This window comes from Nicotiana attenuata, chromosome 2 (genome assembly GCF_001879085.1).
Source record: "Nicotiana attenuata strain UT chromosome 2, NIATTr2, whole genome shotgun sequence".
Taxonomy (NCBI): domain Eukaryota; kingdom Viridiplantae; phylum Streptophyta; class Magnoliopsida; order Solanales; family Solanaceae; genus Nicotiana; species Nicotiana attenuata.
This window is the reverse complement of record NC_031990.1, coordinates 11,832,837-11,843,357: the sequence shown is the minus strand read 5'-3', so window position 1 is coordinate 11,843,357 and position 10,521 is coordinate 11,832,837.

Sequence of the window (10,521 nt, the reverse complement as noted above, 5' to 3'; positions counted from 1 at the left end):
CAAAATTAACCATACCATATAATAACTCTAGTATTTAAAGCTATACTAGATTCTAACCTAAAGCGAAAAAAGGGCGTACTTCTCTAATAATAATTGACAGAAAATTAACCGTAAGAATACTTGTACTTTTTAATGCTAAATACCATACTTGTACTTTTTAATGCTAAATACCAGAACAGGTAGGGCTTTTTCTTTTGGGCAAGTATATACATAGGTATGCTTTTTCTATTGTTGCTTTCATCCCATTGCGCCCGTATTTTAGTATGTTTAATTTTGGCTGCTTCTTTTAACAAAAGCATATAATTATCAAAAGTAGGACAAGGACTGAACCAAATGGCTCAGTTCTTTTGGGGAAGTCAGAAGTTAATTGGTTGGGGAATTCTTCTTAAATACTCTCAGTGCGTTATCTGGCCTGACTCCTTGATCCAAATGGCTCAGTTTTGGTATTCCTAGTCTTATATATTTCTTTCAACTTCCATGTTTTTTCATGTATTATTAAAATTATATTGAGAATTATCTAGACACCCACTCTTTCCACCATGATAAAATTTGTTGAATAATTAATGGAAGTATTATACCACTCTTATGATAGCAGATTATGTACATCTACAAACTCTTCCATATTTCTTTAGACAAAGCTGAGACGTAGCATTAGCAAAAGTAGAACTACTCATATTAAGAAGTTAATAGGCATCTTTGGTTGAGTCCGGAACCAAAATATTACGTAGTATTTTTTTTTTACTCAAAACACAAAAATAGGTGAAAAAAAGAACTGATGACCAATTTATATATAACGCATTTCTTCAATGCGCTATACCTTAACGACACGTTTGTCCGTTGAGGCATAGCGCATGGTTAAAGCGCTATATTTGAATTTTAAATTGGCGGGCAAAATATATAGATAGCACATATACATGATGTGCTATACCAGAAGTTGAAAAGACAGGTAGGTATAGCACATCCAATATATGCGCTATACCTATATAAAATATCGATCCCGTCTCCTTCCCTGACCAGACAGAAGCAGAAGTTGAAAAAGGGTCCCCTCCCATTTTTTAACCAAAAAACTCCATTGGAGCCCATCCGTCCCCAAAATTTTTTTGTCTTCTCCGTATTTTAGCAAGCTAACACCGGATCTAAGACGTTGCCGTGTAGTGGATCTCGTCTATTTCTTGTTTCGGAGAAGACACGACACGTGCATGTTAACATAAATTTAAATTCGTTAACAATTAAAGATAATACATGACACATATAACATAAAAATTTAAAAAAAAAAAAAACCTACACTAAACGCACCCATGTGTTTGTTAGTCACTATCGCACATTATTCTATGCTTCAACCACTTCATTTCTCTTCCAACCGATTATTTTCTTCTTCTGCCTCTTTTAGTTTCTCTTACCGCAAGTTGTTCTTGCAGTTTCAAGATCTGGTGTTCGTACTCACCGGTCAGATTTCAAATGTTTAGCAAACATGATTTGTAGTATTACTGGTTAATGGGTTCATCATACCATTCTTCAAAACCAGATTGATTTCCGTCCTGCCAATGGGGATGATAACAAAAGACTATTAATTAACATGTTATATAAAAACTATTAACAAACATTTTTTTCAATAATAATAACTTACAACTTGTTTACACATCCAACGTCTGCGCCGCAGATTGCAATTTGACCAACATGGCTTCAAAATCACACATTTGTCACAGTAACACCTTGGTACGTCATTGCGTCCAGACATGTCGTAATGCTCGAAAATGAAAAATTAATGGAAAGGTGTTTTATTCGTTTTGTTACAACGCAAACTAATAACAAAATATAAAATAAGTTAAGCAAACAAATATTTCGGAAGACCTAAAGGATCCTGAATGGTTTTTTACCAAAATTCTGAAACTCCTTAAATAAGCAAAAAACAAGTCCAGGGGTACAATAATTGAGGCTATAGCGCATGCATTATACGCGCTATATGCGCTATACCTTGGTAGGTCAGTAAAGTTCAGATGAATTGTTGGTGGGTCATTAAAGTTTACATATAATGCATGTAACCCATGCGCTACACCTTAACGGACAAACGTGCCGTTAAAGTATAGCGCATTGAAGAAATGCGTTATATATAAATTAGTAATCAGTTCTTTCTTTTACATATTGTTGTGTTTTGAGTCCAAAAAAACAACACTTTGTTTCTGGACTCTCTTTAGTTCGGGTCCTCTTTCTTCAAAAGGAAAAAAGGAAACAGATGAAAGTAAAAGAACAGACAACGGCAACTGCTGAATAATATAACAACAAGAATGTACTATATTGAACATCAACTATTTTTATGAATTTTATGTGCTTGTTGAGAGATTCCTGACATGTACAGGGTGAATAGCTAACACATGCAATTAATAAATTTAACCATCATTTTAACTTTTCTTCTGTCGATTGTTTTGTCTATACTCATTGGGACCCTTCTGGAATTACAGTAGTTGCTTTAACAGTTTATGACAAGAATTAATTTGTATGGAAAGGGTCCCGTTCTCCAGCTACGTGCAAGTTTGCCTTGGATAAGTTTGGAGGCTATACACAAATTATAGTTACATATAGCGGGATGTAAGATATAAATTTTGATAGGTTACGTTTAATTTCGAGATGATTGTATTGAAGAAATTGCATTTTAAAAATTACATTATAATTTATAATTTATTGAAACTTTAGTAATTTTTCGCGTAAGTATTTGTATTACGTATCGAAAATATTAAATCCAATTGAACCCGTTGAATATAGGTTGCATCTACCTCCACTTACGTTGCCAAAGTCAATAAGCAAGCATGGCAGGTGTAAGAAACATTGATCGATTTTTTGAACTCTCATTAACTGTAATCGGGAATTAATTGGAGATTTTGCTTTGGACGATGGAATTGTCCACAAATTGAGAATACTTAAATACTAGGGAAAAATGTTTAGTGTTTGATAATTTGTTGAGACTAAGACTGTTAATTATGTCACGGACAAGCTGGTTCAATTCTCCTGGCACATTCACGACAAACGACAATTGCTATATGTAAAAGAGTCGTAATATAACTTGATCTTTTTCTTCTTTAAGCAGTATAAGTATTGCTGTTTAAGTAATTAATTTCTACTCAATAAATATAAGAACGTGAATAATACAAAGTGGGAGAGGTGCAACGCTAAAGACGTAAGGGGTTCATCCGAACTCATAAATCCCTTTGAAAATTAGATGTTGAACCCGCAGTTTGATTTCCTCGTGTGTTTGCTTTCTTATTCTTAGGATTCCCTATAGTAAAAATCATATCTTTGTTGTTGAATTCAGATATGTTATAGTATGTACGTAGATGTAGTTAGGGAGTCTGTGAATAAGTGCCAGGGGACAAGATCTTATCAAAATCTGTATAGAAATACGCTACAATTAATCTCGTACATACGATGTCTCTCGACACATAATTAAATTGTCTATGTACGTTCACACGTGTGCATGATCTGGAAACATGGGGGAATGGAAGTTATTGTGTGGAAATATGTGTTTCCTCCTTGGTGGCGTCAAATGATTTTACTCCATTGTCGCAAATAAATGCATGTCCCTCCATTTCACATGAATTAAGTTTTTAACATTGTTTATGCTTATGATATTCGACAAGTATCTAAAAAAGATACATGTATACAATCTTTTAGTAATGTCTATTGCCTAGTAATGCCAACATGCATAGTTATCCTTCGGGTATGCAGTGGCGGAGGCATGACTTCTGCTAAAGGGGTTTAAAAAAGGAATAAGTTAAAAAATTTAAAGAGATTGCAGCTAGTGGGAATTAAACCAATGATCTCATAATAGTTTTGAACCCCCTTGACCGCTAAGTCATGCTTTTAAGCTATGTGAAGGGGATTCAAAACATAATATATAGAGGTAAAAACAAAATTTTACCTTATATACACAGTGTAATTTTTCGACGAAGGGGGTTCGGGTGAACATCCTTGCGCCCCCTAAATCCACCCCTGCTTGTACGGGGAAGGGGATTCGTCCTAATCTCCATCAGGTTTAATTTTTTATATGCTAATAATGTAAAATTTTGTTATGTTATTAGTTAAGCTAAAAGATGATTACAAGTAATTGTCAGCTAGTACTTGAAAATCAACCATGTAACATGTCGTAAAGTCCAAATAATTGTAATACTAGTGCATATAAATTAACTGCGCTAACTTAACCTTCCCTTTCAACCAATGCCAGAGCTCGAATTTTCACTAATGGGAAGTCAAAATAAAAAGAAATAAACTCATGAAGAAATCAAGAGGTGCCAATATGTAGTATATATACAATTTTAAAAAAGAATTACTTACTTATACAATGTAATTTTCTGACGAAGAAGTTGACACCCCTTGAATACATATACATGTGGCTCCGCCGCTGCTTCCAACCAAATGTCAAACCTGTGCATCTAGAAAATGCAACTCGTAGAGTTACACGTATCATGTTATTCTGGTTGGGGGGCTATTGTTGTATATTGTTGAAGTGGGTGATGAAATTGAGGAAATTAGCAGAATTCAAAGTGTGCATTGTACTGTATTTTCTAGAAACAGAGGTTCGACAAGTGCAGAGATAAACAATTCAAACCTTTGTATCTAGAAAATGCAGCTAGCTAGTACTATATTTAACATATATTGTTGTATTTCTGGTATATCTTGACATTGAAATTTTAAGAAACTTTGCTGAATTCAAAGCATAAAATAAACTCTTTAAGTTTAGCCATAGAAGACACTAGGTGTACAAGCTTGAATCAGCAAAGATTTTCTATTGTTCCCTTAGAAACTAAGATGACTATATTTAGTTCCGTTGGGCTAAACTAGCCCAAATACACTCTTAATATGGTGTGATGTTGTCTGCTTTGGACCAAGCCCGCACGATTTTTCCCCAAAAGGTCTCACACTATTAAGAGATCCCTACACCTTATATGTAGACTCCCAATCTTTTCAGATACCAATATGGAACTTTGTTCGCACACCAAACAATCTCCCCCTCGAACTAAGTTCCACGTGGCCCACTACCACGATCCACGAGTCAATTTTCAAGATTACTGTGTGTCACCCACATTATTAAAGTATTATGGTACCCGAAGCCCGCAACTAGTTTCTTCTTGTGTGCGTGCGGCCCCGCACCATCACTTTGCCATCTTCATACTCGTCCCGCTGAACCTGGGCTCTGATACTAGTTGTTGGGCCAAACTAGCCCAAATACACTCTTAATATGGTGTGATATTTTCACTTTTGGGCCAAGCCCGCACGGTTTCCCCAAAAGGCCTCACACCATTAAGAGATCTCTATACCTTATATGTAGACTCTCAATCTTTTCAGCTACCGATGTGGGACTTTGTTCGCACACCCAACAATCTCCCCCTCGAACTAAGTTCCACGTGGCCCACTACCACAATCCACGAATCAATTTTCAAGATTACTGTGTGCCACCCATATTATTAAAGTATTATGGCACCCGAAGCCCGCAACTAGCTTCTGCTTGTGTGCGTGCGACCCCGCACCATCACTTTGCCATCTCCATACTCGTCCCGCCGAACCTGGACTCTGATACCAGTTGTTGGGCTAAACTAGCCGAATCACTCTTAATATAGTGTGATATTATCCGCTTTGGGCCAAGCCCGCACGGTTTTCCCAAAAGGCCTCACACCATTAAGAGATCCCTACACTTTATATGTAGACTCCCAATCTTTTCAGCTACCAATGTGGGACTTTGTTCGCACACCCAACAATCTCCCCCTCGAACTAAGTTCCACGTGGCCCACTACCACGATCCACGAGTCAATTTTTCGAGATTACTGTGTGGCACCCACATTATTAGAGTATTATGGTACCCGAAGCCCGCAACTAGCTTCTGCTTGTGTGCGTGCGGCCTCGCACCATCACTTTGCCATCTCCGTACTCGTCCCGCCGAACCTGGGCTCTGATACTAGTTGTTGGGCTAAACTAGCCCAAATACACTCTTAATATGGTGTGATATTGTCCGCTTTGGGCCAAGCCCGCACGGTTTTCCCAAAAAGGCCTCACACCATTAAGAGATCCCTACACCTTATATGTAGATTCCCAATCTTTTCAGCTACCAATGTGGGACTGTGTTCGCACACCCAACAAGTTCTTTATAAGAAAAATTAATAGGTTAATTAGTACTTAACAAGAGTGCAACCCTTAATATATGTTCTTTATCTTTTAGTATTATCGTCTAATTCCTTTGCTTATATTCTAGAAAGTCAAATAGGTTATTTGATGCCTACAACAACAACAACAATAAACTCAGTATAATCTCGCAGGTGGGGTCTGGGGAGGGTAGTGTACGCATACCTTACCCCCTACCTGGAGAGGTAAAGAGGTTGTTTCCGTTAGACCCTCGGCTCAAGAAAAGGTGACAGGGAAGAAAAGGGAAGAAGAAGAACAAAGAGGGGGAAGAAAGAAAGAAGAGGGAGATAAAAGACAATAAGGGAAAAAGGGAGAAAAAAGGAGAAAAAATAGCATCAAATAATAACAATCAAGGGTGCAACAATTTTGAGTAATGTTTAAGGCCTCAAAATATAAATTTAATTGATGCGATTTACAAACCAGTTTTTAGGTTAAACAATTGTCATTATCACTATGTTCCTGTAGTATTCCCCATGCCAATTTAGTCATTGGATTCCTTGTCTCTATCTTTATTTTGTCCCGATATACTCCCAAAAATTGCCCATACTTCTTCAGCTTCTGTCATATAGTCCAGTAAAGCATATTCATCCCTATGGGTGACAAACGGGCGTGTCAGGTCGAATATGAGCGAATCAAAATGGGTAATTTAAAAAACGGATAAATTATCTGACCCGACCCGTATTTGAGACGGATAAAAACGGGTTTATCCGGCGGATATATGAATATCCATATTATCCATGATCACTTATGAGAGAATCCCTAGTCTTCCAAACTTGAGGAACTCCAATTTGAGGCTTTACAAATGTATACATTAGTTATCCATTGGTTATCCATTTGGTTAATTATTTTTTAAGTGGATAATATGGTTCTTTATCCATATTCGACCCGTTTTTAAATGGTTCATTATCCAACTCATTTTTTGATGGGTAATATGGGTGAATAACTGTTTTCTTTTAACCATTTTGCCACCTCTATAATCATCCCTATCAGTATTCGTAACAATTTTGGCTGTGTTGCATTCGACTAACTTTAAGGATTTTGAGTTGTTCTTCAATATCTGATGCACCGTTTCAAAAATGTCTCGGCTTTCCATCATAAAAACCAACCAAGAAGAATTAATGCCTACCGAACTGCTTAAACTAAAATAGCTGACTGATGTATAATATATATATATATATATATATATATATATATATATATATATATATATATATATATATATATATATATATATATATATATAATATGTGTATAACCGTGTAAAATCAATGTATAGCGGTTAGAAAAAAATAAACTGGCTAATTGTGTCCAAGTAGCCCAATATGCATGGCTACTGCTAGAGTGTTGGAAATGGCAAACAACTTCAACGCAGGTCCTAAACTATTACAATAACGTTTGGGAGAAATTAAGATTTCCATATCTTGAGGGCAAATACACCAAGCTAGCTTCCTCCAACCAACAAATTCCGTTACGTTATTAAGTGGGTAATATATACTTCAAATCCATTCGACCAACTAAGTTCCAATTCCAAACTAATTAAAGTTGACTCTCGACGTTTCAATCATGTGTGTATTCGTTGCACTCTATTCAAAAGCATATTAGAACATGTTGTAATAGTGCGGGATTTCAAAGAATTCTAGCATAGTTTAATTTTTTCACATTGACCATGAACATATCACATGACCTCCTTTATGTTCATATTTTTCTATCAAAAATAATAAGCTCACAACCCCATTGAAACTCAAATTATGTTGAACGATTGAGGATATTAATGGTCTAGGATCAAATATCGCGGGAGCCATGAAGGCGAGAAAAGGAAAACAAAGCTATTTATAACGACTTAGTTACGTACCATTAGACATATACATGTCTATTAAAAAATATACATGTCTATCACTGCGTATATTATATCCATCGATTGTTGACCATCAAGAATTAGTCACATGGATGTTACTTTGTACTCCCTAATCTATAAGATGTCATTTTGTTTTAAAATATGTTCCAATATGTATTTTGGAAAAAAATTCACTTTTTCTTGTACAAACATAATGTTTATGTTATCATAACGTAAAAACGGGTAAAATTCATAAATAGCCACTTTTAAGTCCCTGTTGTTGAAAATAGCCAATATCCCGAAGTTTTAAACTTCACAAGTGAAACTTTAGAATAGCGTTGGGCATATATTGGGTAAAACTGATAATTCGAACCGAAAAAAATTTATTGAATTATCGCTATCGGGTTATTAGATTAATGGTTCAATAACAATTTAGTATTATTTGATTATTGGGTTATCGGTTCGGGTCTCGATTTTCCAATTTTATAAACGGTTTAATCGATAGCTCAATAAACTTTATCAAAATTATAATTTTACCCTTAGGTATATAAAGTCACCTTAGGGCTTCATTCTATTAGTACTTCTTAATTTTTATGGTGTGATTGTTACTATTTTGTGTTGTTTCTACTGTGTTTGGACACTGGACTTGAGCAAATTTTTGATTCTTGATATGAATGCAGCTTTTGTAATTATGATCATCCAATAGTCCTAGTGTTCATGATATTCTGCTAATTGATCCTCCTAATGGATCCTCCCGAACAACCTGGAGTACGCGTGCCACTTTTTCAGAATATGTTGTTGCTTTTGCCAAAATTGTTGGATTAGCACATTTCATCGTATTAGTATGATTAATGTTTCTCTCTTAAATAATAGAACATTGTTACGTTTGATGAAAAGATTAATAATGAGTTCTTCAATCATTGTCTTGGATGGATGCAAGTTAATATGGTGTAGTTATCCTCGATCATTTCATAATCTCATTGTTGTTCATTTGTATTTGAATATATGAAGTACAACAACAACAACCCAGTGAAATCTCACAAGTGGGGTCTGGGAGGTAGTGAGTACACAGACCTTACTCCTACCCCGAGGAAGTAGATTGAATATATGAAGTACATTTGAGCACAAATGTGTCTGTGAAATTTTTGTTAATTCTATTGAACATGATTGAAAGGGGTTAAAGTTATAAGATCATTAGCATTATACACTACATTTTTTTCCTCTAAATTGAGTTATCTTATCGGATAAACCGATAACGATCAACAACCGATTAACGATAACCGATATTTTATAGGTTCGGTTATCAATTTAACATATTTATAAATCGATAACGATATATTGAACCGATAACACTCGTAACTGAAACGTACCAGCCATAGCATATTTATAAATCGATAACTACTATATCGAACCGAAGCGGCTGGTACCCACCCCTGCTCCAGAACATTGACATTGGTTATTTTTCAAAGGCAAGGTCGAAAAGTGGCTAGTGGGCCCTTATTCTAGAGTAAAAATGGGGAATTTGCATCTACACCCGCTTTTTGGATCACGTTTTAACTTGTGCCCGCTTTGTAAAAAAATTGCAAACGTACCCACTTTTTTGCAAACTTCAGCATACGGAGCTGAAGTAGCAAAGGCAATCACGCAAAACTTCAGCATTCTAGTAGACGGGCCTGAAGTAGCAAAGGCAATACGCTGAAGTTTTTTTGTCCTAGATAAGATGTTGAAGTTATTTAGTTCATTTGTAAAAACTTCAGCACTAAAATAGCTGAAGTTTTTTTGTCATGGATTCATTAGTTTTGTCATAAAACTTTTTCAAAAACTTCAGCAGAAGATGCTGAAGTTATTTAGTTCATTTGTAAAAATTTCAGCACTAAAATAACTGAAGTTTTTTTGTCCTGGATAAGCTTTTTCAAAAACTTCAGCAGAAGATGCTGAAGTTATTTAGTTCATTTGTAAAAACTTCAGCACTAAATAAGCTGAAGTTTTTTTGTCCTGGATAAGCTTTTTGAAAAACTTCAGCACTAAATAAGTTGAAGTTTTTTTATCCTGGATAAACTTTTTCAAAAACTTCAGTAGAAGATGCTGAAGTTATTTGGTTCATTTGTAAAAACTTCAGCACTATATAAGCTGAAATTTTTTTGTTCTGGATTCATTAGTTTTGTCATAAAGCTTTTTCAAAAACTTCAGCAGAAGATGCTGAAGTTATTTAGTTCATTTGTAAAAACTTCAGCACTAAAATAGCTGAAGTTTTTGAAAAAGATTTCTAACATACTAGATAAATAATCACCTTATTCTTTCATAGTGTATTACTATTATAAAATAATCAGATTGCCAACAATATATAAATCATAAATTTTGGAAATAATAAACATGAAAAGAACAAAATTACGTGGAAATATTCACAAATTATTGTCTACTAACTTACGTAATTATTTATAATTTCTTTTTAAATAATCTGATAAATATACTTATGGCAATCATCCCATGAACTGAAGTTTCATAGCAGCACCAACAGC